The sequence below is a fragment of the Pristiophorus japonicus genome, chromosome 13 (genome assembly GCF_044704955.1).
Source record: "Pristiophorus japonicus isolate sPriJap1 chromosome 13, sPriJap1.hap1, whole genome shotgun sequence".
In the NCBI taxonomy this organism is placed as follows: domain Eukaryota; kingdom Metazoa; phylum Chordata; class Chondrichthyes; family Pristiophoridae; genus Pristiophorus; species Pristiophorus japonicus.
In genome coordinates, this window is record NC_091989.1 from 128,116,494 (window position 1) to 128,138,214 (window position 21,721).

Here is a 21,721-nt window from a genome sequence, read left to right on the forward strand (position 1 = left end):
AAGAACCAGATTTAAAGTCAAAAGAAACCTTTAAAAATAATTGCTTATTAAAGTAATTCAATCATGAAACGCAATCCAAAATAGCATTAAGATAAATCCTTCATCTTTATAGTAACAAGCTCTAAGCTAGTTTTGAATTCATTAACAATATTTGCCAACTGTTAATGCAAGTCAAACAAGTCGTTGGAAAAACAAAGAGCATATTGTTGCACAATCCCCTGAAGCAGATCTGGCTTATATTGTCTCATACATGTTGTAATTTTCTCATCGGTTTCATTAAGATGGGGGGTAAAAACTGTTTTAACTTGTAGCTTTTGACTTTGTTTGGCTCTTCAGTAAATTGCTTAATCTGACAGAAAAGATCTTTCTTCAATTATAAGACATTTGTCTGACATGGAATATACTAGATCTATGTTATTAAAAGAGTGCTGAAAATAGCACAGCTCAAAAATGTATATTGTGAATTGATAACCTAAGTTGAAAGCCCATTACAAAACAGATCTTCAAAGCTCACTCATTAGAATGCAAAAGATGCGGTGTATTTCTTTTAATCACAGATTACGTTACTGCGAAAGCCCCAGCTGTAGTACTGTAATCTCCACAACATCAGAGATTAGAAGTCAATTTACTTCAGTCTACTGAACACCATGAATTAAATCTCATATTCCATGCCCCTTTATGACAACTGGATCGCTTCAAAAAAATTAACGCACAAATATGAATTAATCAATATTTGAACTGTCATGGATAACAGAGTTTTAAAACAGGCGAATTATAGAATAGGAGTGTTACTAATATAACTATATAAACAGATGCATATTTAATACAATGTGTAAATTTAAAGCCACCAGACAATCAGTTTTGTTAAGTGTGTCTAATTGCTTCACAAACATCTACAGTATTTAGTCTAGCCGTACATTACATGGTGAGGACAGTATTAACATATAACATACCAATATATCTTCAGTAGCCTACATCATTTCAGGATAATAGCATCTGTTAACATGCACTAAGCACTATTATGTAGCACATCACTTCATAAATAATAAGATTATCCGACCTCAGGGCCCTGAAAAGAGTAATGTGTTTAAACGTTCTCATTATTTATTTAAAACAAGAATTAAGGGAACAAAAGCTATGTAGGACAGCTCAGTTACTATAAATGACTGAGTGCATGGGATAAGTAAAATTGCAATTAGAAGACCTATGTCTCTGGATAAAAAGGATACTTCATATTATTTTATTAGAATGTTTGAATTTCTTGTTTTAAAAAAAAATCAGAGTTGAAACATTGTTGGAGGAGTATTAGGGGTGGTTATATTACTTATGAAGCTATAATTAACCAGTTTTGTTCGGGTGTGGGTTAATTAAGAGAATCTGAGCAGTCAATAGAAGGTTAATGTAAAAGTCAAGGGACAAAATGCCTTTCAGCTCAGCATCACTCTGTACTAAATGACTTCAACATTGTGTTTGGTCTTCAAGATCAATAGTTTTTCATAGCAAAACCATTCATGTGACATCTGAAGCTGTGCTATCTTTTTCAGTTGGCCTGTAGTTCAGAAATATTACAAATTCACATCCACACTGTAATGTATGCACGTGTGAGTATGCTCACAAGTTTGTAGAGCTGTTGCATGGTAAGTGGCTTAGCCAGTCACGTGATGTTCACAAGACTCAATAAAACCCCAGTCAGTTGGGTCTAGGTCATCCATGATGTGGTATACAGTTGTGAGCTTAGTGGATGAACCGGTAATGTGATTGCTAAACCTTTGTTAATAAACCAACTAGTTCTTAATAGCAATGTGTTGCTATGAATTCTTAAGCAAATACATTATACAAAAAACAAAAATTATCTACTGAATCTTTTTTGCCAAATCAGCTACATTCTTTCTTGTTATAGTCATTTTCCAGTTTCTGTGAAAAAAAGGGGATGGCTGGTGAGTCTAGCGCACTGTTTGAATGCTCACCTCAGAGGTGAAGCTAATGGAATTGTGTGGAACTTTGAAATAGTTCTGACAAATAAGGCACAGAACACTTGTTTGAATAGCTGTGGTAGCAATTAAATGCTAGGTCATTTTTGCAGGGACAGATCTTTATAAATGATACTATGGACCATAAATGTAATACAGAGCGTTAAAATAATGTCAATCGTATCACTAGAATACTGACAGCTAAATGGCTGACAGATTCAGCCAAGCTTCAAGCAAGAACAGTTGTGGTGGATTGTGGACACATTGAAAATATAATGGCAGTGAGCCATTACAGCATATTGAAAGGCTGGCAGTATAAGAGGGGATATGTAGGTCTGTTTATACACATTAGGAAATGATCTTAATAAGATGAGTGTAGTCTCAGTTAATTTAAAGGACACAGAGTTATCAGATCAGCGATGCTTTACACACCAGCTAGTATGACAGACCACACTCAACTTGAAATGGCGTGATGCAGAATCTCAATATCGGCACATCCTTTTAGTCAGTCTCACAGAAAAGTCCTTGACTACATTGGAATGACAGCTGAGATTCCGCTGACATTTTAAATGCAGTGGAACCACTCTACCCAGCTGACGAGTAAACTGCTTAATGTTTAGGCCTATAACAACCGCAAGAGGCAGACTGGCACTGCCAATGGTATAATCTGCATGGCAGTCACCATGATATGATTTAACAGTACAGTATTTATAAACAAGTTAACAAAAGGCAAACACTTCAGACAGAGACGGAATGGCAATAATAGATGGTTATCATCTGTCTTCAATGTGACAAGTCATTACATATGCAGTCAATTACTGGCTTCAACAAACAAGTACTCCCATATACGCACAGTGATCACTTTAAGAAGGGGTCTTGCCCTCACCATCACTTTATAAAATCAAACATTTACAACTTTTAATCAACTTTAACATCCTTCTGTTTTTTCTTCCATTAATTGCTGTTGACATTTTTTTAATAAATATTTTTGTTTAAATGGCCAAGTCTACTGGGGCACTTGACCAGTAGGAATTACTCAGCTCAGCAGCGTGAGAGAATTGAATTAATATTAGCCAAGATACAAACGCTAACCGAGGGTGCTTCAGTGATCTTGCATTTCCAATGGGTGTACATGTTATTCCAGTTCATTTGTACTGTCAGGGTCAATAAATCCTACAAGTTAGTGTCCCTAATGGGGTTACGTGCGTTCACTATTCAAGCAACACTTAGGAGTGAAATTCTTCTTTTAATGAAAAATTGGGCAATGCCTGTTTTCGCCACAATTAATGACCCACTAATGAAGTTGCAGGAATGTGCACCTTTAACATGTGCAATTTCTGAGATTGTGATTTAGTTAGCAGCTGTTAATTATGGAGAGAAACAGGCTTTCTCCTGTTCTTTGTTAAAAGGCAATTTCGTCCTACCTTATTATATTAAAACAAAGAGAGAAAGAAAGGAATTTAAAAGGGTATTAAAATTAACACTAATTATTTACAATGGTTTGATTTTTTTAAAAATAGTGCCAAAGCAGTGGCCCAAAAAGGACATGTATTGAGGGTTAATTCTCGCCTGGCTGTTTTTGTGTGTTCCAATGAATTGATTTTTTAATTTTATCCTAATGTGCCCAACAGTTCATCTTAACTTGATAATCATGGTCTGCCTTGAAACTGTCAGACTGAGGATGCAAGGATCCATTAGAATGGTAATCATAGAATCATAGAAATTTACAGCATGGAAGGAGGCCATTTCGGCACATCGTGTCCATGCTAGACAACAAGAGGCTATCCAGCATAATCCCACTTTCCAGCTCTATATCGGTAACCCTGCAGGTTATGGCACTTCAGGTGCATATCTAAGTACTTTTTAAATGTGGTGAGGGTTTCTGCCTCTACCACACTTTCAGGCAGTGAGTTCCAGAGCCCCACAACCCTCTGCGTGAAGAAATTTCCCCTCAAATCCCCTCTAAAACTTCTACTAATTACTTTAAATTTATGCTCCCAGGTTGTTGACTCCTCTGCTAAGGGAAATAAGCCCTTTCTATCCACTATATCTAGGCCCCTCATAATTTTATACATCATCATCATCATAGGCAGTCCCTCGGAATCGAGGAAGACTTGCTTCTAGTCTAAAAATTAGTCCTAAGGTGGTTGAACAGTCCAATATGAGAACCACAGTCCCTGTCACAGGTGGGACAGACAGTCGTTGAGGGAAAGGGTGGGTGGGACTGGATTGCCGCACGTTCTTTCCGCTGCCTGCGCTTGGTTTCTGCATGCTCTCGGCGATGTGACTCGAGTTGCTCAGCGCCCTCCCGGATGCACTTTCTCCACTTAGGGCGGACTTTTACACCTCAATGAGATCTCCCCTCAGCCTCCTCTGTTCCAATGAAAATAAATCCAACCTATCCAATCTGTCCTCATAGCTTAGGTTCTCCACTCCTGGCAACCTCGTAAATCTTCTCTCTACCATCTCCAGTGCAATCGCGTCCTTCCTGTAATGCAGTGACCAGAACTGCATGCAGTACTCCAGCTGTGGCCTAACCAGAGTTTTATACAGTTCAAACTCCCCTGCTCTTGTATTCTATGCCTCGGCTAATAAAGGCAAGCATTCCGTATGCCTTCTTAACCACCTTATCTACCTGGTCTGCATCTATAATATATTCTTCCATTCGGTGCACTCCACTTATAGGGAAAATGGCTAGACAGTTTGGGAAACTAGATAAACTGAATTCCCCAATCTAAATATATTAATCCTAGCATATGCAATTGATTTGACCACACAGGATTATTGGTTTCTCCAGACATACTGGGCATTCTGGACAAATAAGTCCACTATACATGGCCTATAATGTATGCCTTTTTATAGTTCTTTTCAAAATGCTAATCTAATTGAGGTTAAAATTAAACTGGTAAATGTAACAAAAATAATCAGATCAGCCATGGTCTTATTGAATGGCTGAGCAGGCTCGAGGGGCCAAATGACCTACTCCTGCTCCTATTTTTTATGTTTCTTATGTAATAAGACGTCCTATACCACACATATAGAAATGCATCTTATATCTGTCATAACATTTTTACTGTTACATTATTGCTTCTTATCTGCATTAGGTAACATATTCAACTTAGCAAACCAGCAAAACTGGGCTGCTGCTATTGGATAAATGGAATTGTGAACACAGAATTGCAGAAGTAAGAGTCTTTGCCTGGCTTTTCAATTGCTCTTTAACGCCTCTTTTGGTCTTTTTTGTGACTGGAAGGCTGTTTCCGGTGGGGTTCCGCAGGGCTCATAAGAACATAAGAAATAGGAGCAGGAGTAGGCCACCTGGCCCCTCGAGCCTGCTCCGCCATTCAATAAGATCATGGCTGATCTGATCATGGACTCAGCTCCACTTCTCTGCCCGTTCCCCTTTACTGCCTTATCGCTCAAAAATCTGTCCATCTCCGCCTTAAATATATACAAGGACCCAGCCTCCACAGCTCTCTGGGGTAGAGAATTCCATAGATTTACAGCCCTCTGAGAGAAGAAATTCTTCCTCATCTCAGTTTTAAAGGGGTGGCCCCTTATTCTGGGACTATGTCCCCTAGGTTTAGTTTCCTCTCTGAGTGGAAATATCCTCTCTGCATCCACCTTGTCGAGCCCCCTCATTATCTTATATATTTCGATAAGATCACCTCTCATTCCTCTGAACTCCAATGTGTATGGGTCCAACCTACTCAACCTATCTTCTTAAGTCAACCCCCTCATTTCCGGAATCAACCTAGTGAACCTTCTCTGAACAGCCTCCAATGCAAGTATATCTTTCCTTAAATACGAAAACCAAAACTGTATGCAGTACTCTGGGTGTGGCCTCACCTATAACCTGTACAGTTGTAGCAGGACTTCTCTGCTTTTATTCTCCATCGCCCTTGCAATAAAGGCCAACATTCCATTTGCCTTCCTGATTACTTGCTGTACCTGCATACTCACTTTTTGTGTTTCATGATAAGGACCCCCAGGTCCCCCTGTCCTGCAGCACTTTGCAATTTTTCTCCACTTAAATTATAATTTGCTTTTCTATTTTTTCTGCCAAAATAGATAACCTCACATTTTCCCATATTATACTCCATCTGCCAAATTTTTGCCCACTCACTTAGCATGTCTATATTCCTTTGCAGACTTTTGTATCCTCCTCACAATTCGCTTTCTCACCCATCTTTGTATCATCCGCAAACTTGGCTACATTACACTTGGTCCCTTCATCCAAGTCATTAATATAGATTGTAAATAGTTAAGGACCCAGCACTGATCCCTGCAGCACCCCACGAGTCATTGTTTGCCAACCGGAAAATGACCCATTTATCCCGACTCTCTGATTTTTGTTAGCTAGCCAATCCTCTATCCATGCTAATGTATTACCCCCAACCCTGTGAACTTTTATCTTGTGCAGTAATCTTTTAAGTGGCACCTTATCGAATCCCTTCTGGAAATCCAAATACACCACATCCACTAGTTCCCCCTTATCCACCCTGCTCGTTACATCTTCAAAGAACTCCAGCAAATTTGTCAAACATGATTCCCTTTCATAAAACCATGCTGACTCTGCTTGATTGAATCATGCTTTTCCAAATGTCCCGCTACTGCTTCCTTAATGTTGGACTCCAGCATTTTTCCAACAACAGATGTTAGGCTAACTGGTCTATAGTTTCCTGCTTTTTGTCTGCCTCCTTTTTTAAATAGGGGCGTTACATTTGTGGTTCTCCAATCTGCTGGGACCACCCCAGAATCCAGGGAATTTTGGTGGATTACAACCAATGCATCCACTATCTCTGCAGCCACTTTTTTAAAGACCCTAGTGTGTAAGCCATCAGGTCCGGGGTACTTGTCCGACTTCAGTCCCATTATTTTACTGAGTACTACTTCGTTAGTGATAGTGATTGTATTAAGTTCTTCCCTCCCTATAGCCCCTTGATTATCCACTATTGGGATGCTTTTAGTGTATTCTACCGTGAAGACCGATACAAAATATTTGTTCAACATCTCTGCCATTTCCCTGTTCTCCATTATTAATTCCCCAGTCTCTTCCTCTGGGGAACCAACATTTACTTTAGCCACTCTTTTCCTTTTTATGTACCTGTAGAAATTCTTACTATCTGTTTTTATATTTCGTGCTAGTTTACTTTCATAATCTATCTTCCCTCTCTATCATTTTTTTAGTTGTTCTTTGCTGGCTTTTAAATGTTTCCCAATCCTCTGGCCTCCCACTAGTCTTTTTGTGGTATAAATCAATGATTTAGACTTGAATGTAGGGAGTATGATTAAGAAGTTTATAGATGATACAAAAATTGGCTGTGTGGTTGGTAATGAAGAAGAAAGCTGTATTCTGCAGGAAGATATCAATGAACTGGTCAGGTAGGCAGAACAGTGGCAAATGGAATTCAATCTGGAGAAGTGTGAGTTAATGCATTTGGAGAGGTCTAACAAAGCAAGGGAATACACATCAAATGGTCTGACACTGAGAAGTGTAGAGGAACCAAATGCATGTCCACAGATCCCTGAAGTTAGCAGGCCAGGTAGATAAGGTAGTTAAGAAGGTATACGGAATACTTGCCTTTTTAGCCGAGGCATAGAATAAAAGAGCCGGACGGATATGCTTGAATTGTATAAAATACTAGTTAGGCCACAGCTAGAATACTGCGTACAGTTCTGGTCACCACATTACAGGAAATATGTGATTGCACTAGAGAGGATACAGAGGGTTACAAGGATGTTTCCTGGACTGGAGAATTTTAGCTATGAGGAAAGATTGGATAGGCTGGGTTTATTTTCTTTGGAACAGAGGAGGCTGAGGGGAGAACTTATTGAGGTGTATAAAATTATGAGCGGCCTAGATAGAGTGGATAGGAAGGACCTATATTCCTTAGCAGAAAGGTCAACAACCAGGGGGCATAGATTTCAAGCAATTGGTAGGAGGTTTAGAGGGGATTTGAAGGGGAATTTGGGGTCTGGAACTCACTACCTGAAAGGGTGGTGGAGGCAGAAACCCTCACTACATTTAAAAAGTATTTGGATATGCACTTGAAGTGCCGTAACCTACAAGGCTACTGACCAAAAGCTGGAATGTGAGATTCGGCTGGATAGCTCTTTGTCGGCTGGTATTGACACGATGGGCCGAAATGGCCACCCTCCATGCTGTAACTCCTCTTTCTTTTCTTCCTCTTGCAACGTAATTTCCTGTTACCTTTATTCTACTTTTAACTACACTTTGACAAGGTGCTTTTTTCTTTCACCTTTTGTCCATTCTTCTGTTTTTTTTTGCAGTATCCACCTCCCTTACCTTTTATAAACGTCTTTCTTTCTTGTGTCTTTTCCCTACTAATCTAGTGTAAGTGATCAGACTAATATTAGTACGTAAACAGGCCGGTTTCAGTGTGTCGTAGATTTTCTCCATGACCAAGGCACTTGCTTGGGTCAGTCTCAGTGGAGACAGAGCAACTAAATCCTATATCTAGATTCTGATGCCAAACTTACACCGATACAAGCATAAGTATGGCATGAAAATTCTACTATTTGGGGCTACTTGCAATAGAACAAGGAAGATTATTGGGTGTTTTTATAGAGGTATTTAAAATGATGAAGCAATGGGACAGAGTAGATAAAAACAAAGGGGGCGAAATTGCTCCTCGCTCTGATTGGGGGCGGTAACCTTCTGAGGCCAAGACTGATTACGCCCGGCCTGGAAATCCCGTCCCCGACCCGGAATTGGGCACGTGCGTCTCTCAAAGGAAGCGGAGCCAGGCTACATGATGGCAGCCCGGTCAATGCGAGGGCCGCCAGTGTCAGGCCGACGCAAGAGTCGGCCAACAAAATAAAATGCCGGTTCGGGACATTAAGGCGTCCCCTTTAAGGGGCTCCCCAGCGGCGGGTATCCACCAGTTTCGTGTCCCCCGAAGCTGGCGTTGACATCAGCCCGCACCAGCCCTGTGGCCCGTGGGGCAATTTCCCTTGCGGGGTACAAAGAGGTTCACATGTGACGGTGAGAGGCCGGACGCGATGCGCACGCGATGACTTCATCGTCGGAAATGTGCCGGCCCAGGTTGCAGCGCTACCATCAATACGCCACCCCCACCCCACGGACTTACGGATCGAACCCTCCTGCCCCTGGGGTCGGAGCTCGGACCTACCTGGGGCTGAGATCTCTTCTCCAGTGTTTCTTGCTGTCAACCGGGCGGGCAATGTGTCAGTGATGTCACAGGCACGCTGTTCAAACTCCACAGCGTGCGAGGAGACCTGGATTTCCGGGTTTCCCGCGTGCTACCACCCACCGCCCCCGCCCCTCCTGACGGGTCCAAAGTTAAAATTCCCCCCAGTGAATTAAGCAGAGATTACGTCCACTCTAAGAATAGGTTAGATGGTTGAAGGAAGGGCGTTGGGGATGGGGGTTGGGTAACCAGATATGGAAAAATGGTAAACACATGGGATTAGGGCTACTCATCATGTGGAGGATAAATACCAACACAGACTAGTTGGGTTGAACGGCGTGTTTCCTTGTGGTAATTTCTAATACAACTCGTTTTCTACATTACAACAGTGACTATACTTCCAAAATACTTCAGGAACGGACATGAGAGAGACCATTCATTCACGTCCTCTCCACATTGGAAGAGGCTGCAATGGATATTATTGCCTGGGTGGCGTGTTAGGAGCATTGCGACTGTTGAGGCTGGAGGACACGTTCAAAGTGTTCGGCCATTACTGAAATCTCTCCCTCTGTGCACAGTGCATGACAAATTGGTCCTACTTTGAGCTCACACTCATCTCTCTGTTTATCCGTGCTAATAACTGCTAACTCTTGTCCCTCTATTTCCTTTGTAGGTCAAGCAGAAATAGAGGGCCCTTTTAGATTGGAGGAAGGAGAGAGCAGCCTTCTAGAGCGCACTCAACCTACTGTTGCAAACACCAACTCAGAAACTGGCACTTGCGTAGTTTAGAGGGTCAAGTAGAAGGGTCTGCACTGGGAGATTGACCGAGCACAAAAGCAAGGGCTGGAGGATAGGACGGCCCAGGAACCAGCTCACCAGAGGGCACAGATAATGACTTCTGGGGCTCATCTTATAGAAGAATACTGATGGCTGTGCACGACAAATTATTCAGTGCATTGGAATGCCTGCCAGCGAGTTTGGGCACAATATAGCGAAGCACGCAGGAGTCCAACTTCAACTTGTGTGGAGTATTCCAGAGGGGCACAAAGACAATGCAGTCTACCCTGGAGCGTGTGGTCAGCTTTATGAACACTGCCAGGCTGACAGTGTTCGAGCCTCTGCTGACAACTCTGATGAGTCATCGTTACTCCTGGGCTCTGTTCTCACGCAGAGCAGTGTGAGTGCTCTGATGCTGCTCTATGACAGTGGCATTGACACCATGGGAGAGGCAGATGACAGCATGCTGACTCTTCTGTCAGCCAACCTCTGAACCAGTGCCAATGTTGGTTCCAGAAAGCCAGCTAGGCCAGATTGCTCAGGCTGTTGCCGAGATGCTGCCAACTGCAGTTGGGTGCTCTAAGCCCAGTGCTCCTCGAGAATGGCCACCACAACCATCTCAAGTGCACCTGGTGGAGTTCAGCTGTTGCCACTGAGGAAGCCCCTCATCGAAGGACTAGAACAGGCAAACCAGCACAAAAGACGGGCGCTAGGGGTTTGCACGAGGGTGATTTTTAGTTCTCAAGCATCAGTGTAAACAAACAAAATGAACTGTGATCAAACGGTTTGCTGCTCTGCTACATTTTCTTTGCATTGATGTTCATATTCAAGAAAAGGGGTTAATCAGCTGGATGTATGAAGGCAGAAGGAACTGCTGGTGCACTAGAGGGAGGCATAATTCAACAGAACCTTTCATTGATATAGTTGCTGACACAGAGCTATGGTATATGACAGCTATGCTGACCCTCGATCTTCCTCGGCTGCGTGGTCTCGCTCCTGCTCCTGGCAAGGTGGTTCTAAGGGCTGCCTCCAATGCGTCCTTCCCCACTTCGCCCTCTAGTGCCAACAGGTGCAGGTCTCCGCTGTCTAGCTTGTTGCTGCTCCCTCATCCTCCTTCACCCGCAAAAGACAGACCAAGTAACGCACCCATTTTGCCACAATAAACAAGTAAAGGTCCTGTTTGTACAAAATGCTAATGCTCCAAAAAGTCACTTTCCAAAATTTTTCCAAACAAATGTCCCAGCCACAGAAGCAAAAATACTCCTCTGGGCCCCACAAGCAGCCTAACATGACCAACCAGAGACTTACCTGAGTCCAGCTGAGGACCTTTTTAAATATCGCTGATGCAGCCTGCCTGTCGATTGTTGCCGTGAAGAATCACCAAGCCGGTTAAGGAACCGTCAAATCCGGTGCTCCCACGATTGAATATCATAAGTGTCTTCCAACAAGCAAAGGACCCTTATTTACATATTTTAACAATGTCTGCACCCCGTACAGGCAGCCACCTGGAACAACTAACAGTCGCCCGAATCATTACGGTAGCTGACAAACTTTCAGGGAAGGTTGAGCAGGGGATACTGCTGCCTGAAATTCATCCCTGCTACACTCATTTAGCGGCCAGAGATCAGGGGCGATGCCAATTTCTCCCCCAGAGTCTTGCAGAGATAAATAATGATTTGCTTTCAGAAGTTGAGCCCTCTGAAAGGCAGTTTAGTACGAACAGTTAGGGATGGGGAGATGCCAATGGAACAGTTAATTATGAAAAACAACATTCTGGAAAGCATCTTCTGTAAGAATATGCATTGGAAGGTTTTGACAAGAAAAGTAAGTGCGGAACTCTGGGAGTATGAGTGCTCTGAGGCAATTGTGAGTAAGACAATGAGTGGCCATTTGTCACATCTCTCATTTCAGAACCAAAGCTGAAATTACTGTATTCTATCTCTGTCCCCATAAACTCAAAGGATTTATACAAACACAGGCATCAGTTAGAGACTTTACCATCTGATTTTGGTATATTATAGAATTAAACGCTTTCTGACAATTGAACGAGCAAATAATAAATTCCAGTAATGTAGATACGTAAGCACTTCAAGGCAACCTGCAACCAAGGCGTTTATCAGAATTTTGGCACAGTGCAGCACCAACCCACTGCGCCAAAATTCACGGTCTCTACGGGTGCGGACGATGTGTGCACACGCCCGTAGAGGCCTCGCAAGCGCCGGTTCTCAGCACGCGAAGCGTCTACGCCAAAAACTGCCGCTTGCAAACTGTCAAAATGTCTTTTGAAAGTTCCAAGGCATCCCCGGGAGAAGGGCCTTCGTGTGCAGAGATTTGGGTTATTTGCCAAACTCTTGCCCAGCGTATAGCCTGCTTTTACCACCCTATGGGCTCAATTTTGGCCCATCCCTTTTTTCGGCGCACTTACCGGCGATGCGCTGCTTTTCTCCATTCATAAGTGCGCTGAAAAAAATCGCTCGCCATTTTGGTCGCTATCTGGTCTCACCTCGGTCGTCGCGCAGCGTGGCCAGTCGAGTCGGGGGCGGAGTCATCGTCCTGCGCTGAAAACTGTTGTGTATCTGTAAAGCATGCACTCCCATGTTCCGCCACCAGGGAGCTCATCCCCTGAAGTCCCAAGGGATCCCAGCATCCCTTGGGAGCACTGTATATAAGCCGGCCCCTGCCTGTTCCTCACTCTGGAGTGTCTTATTAAAGACTGAGGTCACTGTTACTTTAATCTCCCTATGTGCAGCCTCATCTGTGTTAGGAACACAATAACTGGCGACGAGAATACGAATCCAACGCAAAGATGCAGCAAACTGTGGGCATCCTGGAGAAGTTCTCGGAGGGTGAGGACTGGGAAGCCTATGTCGAACGGCTAGACCAGTACTTTGTAGCCACAAGCTGGACTGAGAAGGAAGCGCTGCAAAAAGGAGAGCGATCCTCCTCACAGTCTGCGGGGCACCGACCTGCAGCCTCATGAAGAATCTTCTGGCTCCGGTGAAACCCACAGATAAGTCGTATGAGGAGCTGTGTGCACTGGTTCGGGAGCATCTTAACCAGAGGGAGAACGTGCTGATGGCGAGGTAGCAGTTCTACATGTGCCAGCGATCTGAAGGTCAGGAAGTGGCGAGCTACGTCGCCGAGCTAAGGCGACTTGCAGGACAATGTGAGTTTGATGGCGACCTGGAGCAAATGCTCAGAGACTTTTTTGTACTGGGCATTGGCCACGAGAACAGCTTACGAAAACTTTCGACTGTACAGAAACCGACCCTCAGTAAGGCCATTGCAATAGCACAGGCGTTTATGTCCACCAGTGATAACACCAAACAAATCTCTCAGCACACAAGTTCCACTTTGTTGGCGTTGTGGAGGCTTCCATTCAGCCTATTCATGCCGCTTCAAAGGGTACGTTTGCAAGAGCTGTGGAACAATGGGGCACCTCCAACGAGCTTGCAAACGAGCTGCAAGCTCTGCAAAACCTGCTAACCACCACGTGGCAGAGGAAGATCGGTCCATGGTGGATCAAAGCAATTTCGAACCTCAGAGAGAGGAGGCAGATGCTGAAGTACATGGGGTGCACACTTTTCGACGAAATGTCCACCTATAATGCTAAACGTAAAATTGAATGGCTTACCCGTAGCCATGGAACTGGACACTGGCGCTAGCCAATCCATCATGAGTAAAAAGATGTTTGAGAGACTGTGGTGCAACAAGGCATTCAGACCAGTCTTGAGCCCCATCTATGTGAAACTGAGAATGTAGACCAAAGAGCTTATCACTGTCCTGGGCAGCGCCATGGTCAAGGTCACCTACGAGGACACGGTGCACGAACTGCCACTCTGGATTGTCCCGGGCGATGGCTCCTCACTGCTTGGAAGGAGCTGGCTGGGCAAAATCCGCTGGAACTGGGATGACATCCGAGCGCTATCACATGTCGATGAGGCCTCATGTACCCAGGTTCTTAACAAATTTCCATCCCTTTTTGAGCCAGGCATTGGAAACTTTTCCGGGGCGAAGGTGCGGATCCACTTAGTCCCAGGGGCATGACCCATTCACCACAAGGCACGAGCAGTACCTCACATGATGAGGGAGAGAGTGGAAATCGAGCTGGACAGGCTGCAACGCGAGGGCATCATCTCCCCAGTGGAATTCAGCGAGTGAGGCAGCCCGATTGTTCCAGTACTCAAAAATGATGGCACGGTCAGGATTTGCAGCGATTGTAAAGTAACTATTAATCGTTTCTCGCTACAAGACCAATACCCACTACGGAAGGCAGACGACCTATTTGTGACGCTGGCAGGAGGCAAGATGTTTACCAAGCTCGACCTGACTTCGGCCTACCTGACACAGGAGCTGGAGAAGTCTTCGAAGGGCCTCACCTGCATCAACACGCACAAGGGACTGTTCATCTACAACAGATGCCCGTTTGGAATTCGGTCGGCTGCAGCGATCTTCCAGAGAAACATGGAGAGCCTACTCAAGTCGGTACCACACACAGTGGTCTTTCAGGACGACATACTGGTCACGAGTCGGGACACCGCCGAGCATCTACGAAACCTGGAGGAGGTCCTCCAGCGACTGGATCGCGTAGGGCTGCGGCTGAAGAGGTCGAAATGCGTCTTCATGGCAACAGAAGTGGAGTTTTTGGGGAGAAAGATCGCGGCGGACGGCATTCGGCCCACAGACGCCAAGACAGAGGCTATCAGGAACGCGCCCAGGCCACAGAACGTCACGGAGCTGCGGTCGTTCCTGCGACTCAACTATTTTGGTAACTTCCTACCGGGGTGAAGCACCCTTTTCGAGCCCCTACATGCGTTATTGCGCAAAGGGGAAAAACCAAGTAAGCCAGAGACATTTTATGATCCAACAAGCTGCTTTTATTGTATAACCCGTGTAAAAGACTTGTGCTAGCATGTGACGCGTTGTCGTACGGAGTCGGGTGTGTGTTACAACAAGCTAACGTTGCAGGGAAGTTGCAACCTGTCGCCTATGCCTCCAGGAGCTTGTCTAAGGCCGAGAGGGCCGACAGCATGATTGAGAAAGAGGCATTAGTGTGTGTGTGTTCTGGGTAAAGAAAATGCATCAGTACCTGTTTGGCCTCAAATTTGAGCTGGAAACTGATCTCAAGCCCCTCACATCCCTGTTCGCTGAAAACAAGGGGATAAATACTAATGCCTCAGCCCGCATACAAAGGTGGGCACTCGCGCTATCAACGTATAACTATACCGTCCGCCACAGTCCAGGCATCAAGAACTGTGCGGATGCTCTCAGTCGGCTACCATTGCCCACCACGGGGGTGGAAATGGCGTAGCCTGCAAACTTGTTGATGGTGGCGCAGCCCGCAGACTTGTTGATGGTCATGGAAGCGTTTGAAAATGATAAATCACCTGTCACAGCCCGCCAGATTTGGACTCGGACCAGCCAAGAACCTCTGCTGTCCCTCTTAAAAAATTGTGTACTGCATGGGAGCTGGGCCAGCATCCCCGTTGAAATGGAAGAGCCAATCAAGCCGTTCCAGCGGCAAAAGGACGAGCTGTCCCTTCAGGCAGACTGCCTGTTGTGGGGTAATTGTGTAGTGCTACCAAAAAAGGGCAGGGCGACATTCATTTTGGATCTCCACAGCACACACCCAGGTATAGTAATGATGAAAGCGATAGCCAGATCCCACGTGTAGTGGCCCGGTATCGACTCTGACTTAAGAGTCCTGTGTATGGCAATGCAGCATATGTGCTCGGTTGAGCAACGTGCCCAGAAAGGCACCACTATGTTTGTGGTCCTGGCCCTCCAGACCATGGTCGAGGATCCATGTCGACTATGCGGGCCCATTTCTCGGTAAAATGTTCCTGGTGGTAGTGGATGCTTTTTCAAAATGGATTGAATGTGAAATAATGTCGGGAAGCACCGCCACCGCCACCATTGAAAGTCTGAGGGCCATGTTTGCCACCCACGGCCTGCCTGACATACTGGTCAATGACAACGGGCCATGTTTCACCAGTGCCGAATTTAAAGAATTCATGACCCGCAATGGGATCAAACATGTCACCTCGGCCCCGTTTAAACCAGCCTCCAATGGGCAGGCAGAGCGGGCAGTACAAACAATCAAACAGAGCCTTAAACGAGTCACAGAAGGCTCACTGCAAACCCACCTGTCCCGAGTACTGCTCAGCTATCGCACGAGACCCCATTCGCTCACAGGGGTGCCCCCGGCTGAGCTACTCATGAAAAGGACACTTAAAACCAGACCCTCGCTGGTTCACCCCAACCTGCATGATCAGGTAGAGAACAGGCGGCAGCAACAAAATATAAACGATGGTCGCGCCACTGTGTCACGTGAAATTGATCTGAATGACCCTGTGTATGTGCTAAACTATGGACATGGTTCCAAGTGGATCGCTGGCACGGTGATAGCTAAAGAAGGGAATAGGGTGTTTGTAGTCAAACTAGACAATGGACAAATTTGCAGAAAGCACCTGGACCAAACGAGGCTGCGTTTCACAGACTGCCCTGAACAACCCACAGCAGGCACCACCTTTTTCGAGCCCACATCACACACCCAAAGGATCAACGACACCACACCGGACCAGGAAATCGAACCCATCATGCCCAACAGTCCAGCAAGGCCAGGCTCACCCAGCAGCCCTGCAGGGCCAACAACACGCCAGCCCAGCGAGGGATCAGCCAACACACCAGAACAGACATTTGTACCGAGGCGGTCCACCAGGGAAAGAAAGGCTCCCGACCGCCTCACCTTGTAAATAGTTTTCACTTTGACTTTGGGGGAGTGAGTGATGTTGTGTATCTGTAAAGCATGCACTCACATGTTCCGCCACCAGGGAGCGCATCCCCTGAAGTCCCAAGGGATCCCAGCATCCCTTGGGAGCACTGTATATAAGCTGGCCCCTAAGGCCTGTTCCTCACTCTGGAGTGTCTTACTAAAGACTGAGGTCGCTGTTACTTTAACCTCTTTGTGTGCAGCCTCATCTGTGTTAGGAACACAATAAAAACAGTGCCGGGACATCTGCACATGCGCATTGGAGTCAGGTCACGATGTCCGCTCATGTGCAGTAGCGCTGAAATTTGGCAATCAGCCATTTTTAAAAGGAATTGTAGCTGCTTGTGTTTTGCTGTCTGGTGAGTTTGCTTCCTGAAGCCTGTGTGTGCTCCGATGTCGGCAGTTCCCGCCCCATCCCTGGCTGAGTGGTCTCCCGGTCGTCCTGCCCCTAACCCTGGCCGAGTGGTCTCCCGGTCATCCCGCACCTATCCCAAGCTGAGTGGCCTCCTGCACCGGCCGGCCCATTGCTGAAGTAGCTGCTTGTGTTTTGCTCTTGCTGCAGCCTGTGTGTGCTCCGATGTCGGCAGTTCGATCGCTCCCGCCCCTATCCCTGGCTGAGTGGTCTCCCTGATGCATTGTCGTCCCGCACTTATCCCAAGCCGAGTAGCCTCCTGCACCGGCTGGCCCGTTGCCTTCCTGGGCCGAGTTTTCAGATGAAGGTAGGACTTAGTTCTATTTTTTATTTGTTCTTGAATGCTTATTACTTTTTGTGCCTTTTTTAGTGCTTTGTAAGTCTTGGTGCTTTAGGTGCAGGTCCTCTCCGCTTCCCTTCCCGCCCCTATCCCAGGCTGAATGGCCTCCGATGTACCTATCTGCGCTGATTTCTTAACTCTCCGCAAGGGTTTTCTGAAGTGGCCACATACACTGGCCTAAGTAGATTTGGAACAACTATTAGCTGGCCAAAGTGGCCTAAATGGCCAAAACTGGCATAGGTGGCCGATAACACCCCCTTTTGAGAAAAACTAAACTAAACTAAAAAAATTGTAACTAACTCACTTACACTGGCGCAAATTGAATGTGCAAAAAATGGGGATGCCAGAAAAATCAAGTTACTCCAAAATAAAAAGGAGCAACCTATGGCCAAAATTGAGCCCTTAAGAGTTTTACAAGATAGAAAAATAAAATGTTAGCAGTAATTTTTATATTAAAAATCCTGTCCATTAAGCTAAGTTTATTTTTAACCCTAATAATTTTTTGTCTAAAACATTTAATTAAATTCAATTTCAATTAATTTTTAAAATGTTAAGTGTTTTTCTTATTTATTTAAAATGTTTGCGTTTTTGGGGGTATCCCCATTCATAGAAATGGTGATCTCCGTACAAATGGAACTCACCATTGCTGTGAATGGGGATATGCCATTTAGATTGGTTGGTCCAGCCCACATTATCCCAGGTTGCACATACACTCCTGGAATATGTGGGCCGCTACACTGGACTGTGCAGCTAGGCCTCGGAGCACAAGTCTATGTTCCTCCGGGACCACAGGGTACTTTCATTAAAAAAATGTCAGTCGGAGGTATCCGCCCGCAGGAAACCTCCAACCGGAATTTCTGGGCCACTTTCTTTTGTTTAGGTGTACAGTTATATTGCCACTTGTGAGTCGCAGAATAGTGCTTTCTGCTTCACAGCAAAACAAAAACAATAGTATAACCCCCTCAGTCAGTTCCTGATTTGACTCCAGTATGGAGCAGTGTAGGATTCCCTGGAGGAAGCAGTGTCACACCACTTAGGGTTAACATCACATGCAGTTCAATTCCAATTCAATGTCAAATCCAGTTTAAAAGTGTTCAGGGAGTCCCTTAGAACTATATAAACTTAAGATGAGATTTTTTTTTACCATGTTTTGAGACAGTGGATGCTGAAAGCACTCATGCACATGAATAAGTAGAGCTATGTCCTAGCCTCGAGAGTCCATTTTGGAGCCAGAGAGTATAAATTGGGTACTGCCAGGTTCGCATCAATTTTGTAGCTACAGTATAAATGCAACCTAAAATTCAGATCACTGCAGGTGATTTCATTCAGCTTAAAACTTTTCATATGCAAAGAACTCCATTGTATAATTGTAGGTTGCATGTACAATTGGATACATTTACAAAATATATACCCTTAAACAGACCACTGTAAAAGCACAGTAGGGTGCACAGTAGCCATCGGTTTGCTAACCTGGCTTGGTGTCTATCAAACCATTTATGAGAAACAAATTAGGTAACACACAGTTTAAAAACCTTTGTTGCTAAAGGCACTTGTCTGGTCCATGGCAGCATTTAACATATGAAAATATATGACCAGCAATTAAGGTTTTAGGCTGGCAGGTAGTATGCTGAAAACATTATATACCCAGGCCTATTTGTCTCACTGTCAGTAATATGACTGAGGTGATAAATGGGGCAAAATGACAGCTGAACAGTAAGTGGCACCTGATCTTTGACTCAAGTCACATGATAAGGTCACCTGAAACTTACTCAGTTCCCATCTGACCATAGGCAACAATATGAAGGTCAAACAGGTTTGCTAATTATATGGATCATGTCTGGAAACACCTAGATACAAGCTGCAGCACTAGCTTTAGGGTACACAGGCTTGGGTTACCCAGCTTTACGATGGGATAAGAGCAGAAAGCTACATACAAAAGATCTAAAATTTCAAAGAGGTACACATTAACCTGTCTTTACAGTGGTACATAATAGTTATATTGTTTCTTCAAAACAAACACATTTAAAATAAATTCCTTTCCATTATATTCAGAAAAATATTTATAACAGTATTCCAATAGCCATTAATTATAAATGTCACACAATATCAAGGAATGCAACTCTTGTTGTTTATTATTTTCAACTGCATAAATCGGTTAGATTACTGGGAATGAACAGGGAAGGTTACGAGTCACAGATCGGTATCAATTCCTCTGTGTTAGACTAAAATTACATCCTGGCGAAGGGGCCTTCTACCAAAGCTCTTAAAACACAAGTCTTAAGATCTGTATATTTTTCTCCGAAAATTTCTACAGATGTGCAGCAAGGGTCCAGAAATGTTATTCCAACAGTACAATTTCCATTCACAGCCTCCAACTATTATAGTGCTTTGCCCAATTGTCATACCTCAAGATCACTGTATATCTTCCAAATATTGCCCTGCAGCCCTTGCCTTACCTTCATTATTCTGCCGATGGATTCCATTGCTTCACCACCATTTCCATCTTTTCCTAACAGTTTCTATCTTAAATCATTCTGCCTCAGTCTTTCTTTCTATATTATTCTGACTTTGACTTTTACGCTTGTTCCTCTTGGTATTGTACTTGACCTTGGTTTCTGAATACCTTTGCCCCTGTTTTCATATTGCTATTTCCCCTGCTCTTTCCTTTCTACTTCTCATGCCTGCTCTTGTCTGTCACTCAACCAATAACAGTCTTTCGGTCAAGGATCTCGCTCTGTCTCTCTTTCATTATTCATCTACCACCCACAAAGGGCCCGTCGATAACTACAGGGCAGCTTTTCCCCAATATCATGTAGTAATTTGAGTTTTCACCTGCCTCCATTCCTAGATTTCTGATTTAATTTCTACCTCCTCGCCCCTTCCTAATTCCCCATATTTTGATTATCCTTCCTTTGTGATGTTCTTGTACTAAGCAGCCTTCTGTCAACTTGAATCCATGCCTGCATCAAAAGCTCTGTAACAAACTGCTTGAAGGTTGAGGAGAGTGGGCTGTGCTGAACTCACTATGTTGGGTGCTCCAGGCACAGATCTACAGCCAGGATTCAGCAGGTCATGTGCATCAAAGCATTCATCATTATAATCCCAATGGCGGAAATTCATCCCATCTTCAATATTTAATAACATTTCTACCCAGAAATCAGAGGGTCAACTTTAAATGGTAACTTTTTGCAAAATAAACAAAATTGTGATGGACTATGGAATTCACAAGCCTGATACGAGCTTAATTTGTTTTTTTTTAGTAACCTCCCCTACTCCTGCCCCAAAGTTGTTGCTTATTGGTGGGGTTCCTCAGACACCCTTGCTCAAGCATCTATTTTTCATTTGTGAGCTTAGTCAGGAGGTTATTCATCACAGAGGGCATCACAGTCAAGCCTGATCCTGTCCTCATCCAAAGTACACACACATTTCCAGTAGGGGTTACTAGATAGCAATTGGGGGAGAATCCTTGCTGGATTCCCCTGACCTAACCTGGGGCACTGAAGCCAACTGTTACTGCCCTGGCTGAGATCGGCTAACTCAGCCGAGATTGAAGGGATGCTTTTAATCCTACCTGCCTGGTGGAAACTGAGGTGATACATTTTTGTCTGTGTTTCTTTGAAATATGGGCGGTTAAAATTGGCTGGCTGACTTACACGTGTGGTGTCCCACGCTGATGCCCCGTTTTCTAATTTAACCTGCTCTTCTGAGCAGGCAGCAAGGACACCCGCTTGGAGCTGGTGGGGTCCTTCTTTAAATGTGCAGATTGGGATCAATTGAGCATTGCTTACCCTCAAAGAAAATGAAAGGTGTCAACGGCAGGGTATTAACTGACCTTTTCCAATTCTGCAACTTTTTGAGCTCTTGCCTCTTTTGAATTTTGTTTGGGAGCAGTGTATTGTAATTTAAACACGTCTGATGTGCGAACATTGCAATGATTCCCACACCAACACTGATTGTTTTAAGTTACTTTTGTTATGTTGTAACAGTGGGTGTAACACCTCAAACAAAGTTGTGCCAATGATCAACTTCGACATTGCTTCTTTAGGCTCCACCACAAGTATTTCTGGCATTTTTCTATGGAAATGACATAAGGAATAAGTTATTGCCCACAAATTCCTTGTGCTTTCCTTTTGCAGTTTGGAATAATTGTGACTATTCCCAATGGTGATACATTTTTGTCTGTGTTCCTTTGAAATATGGGTAGTGCAATTGCATGGATTGCAGATGAGGACAGAATCAGTTCTCTGCCCAAGAGTTCACACTTTTACATGTGAG

The 21,721-nt window shown here is 44.4% G+C and overlaps 1 protein-coding gene across 4 annotated transcripts in view; it reads right to left on the reverse strand.

Moving 5' to 3' along the window:
* Window positions 1-21,721, reverse strand: part of fto (FTO alpha-ketoglutarate dependent dioxygenase) — a 494,305-nt gene that overhangs the window by 35,555 nt on the left and 437,029 nt on the right. The gene's annotated exons all lie outside the window — the stretch shown is intronic.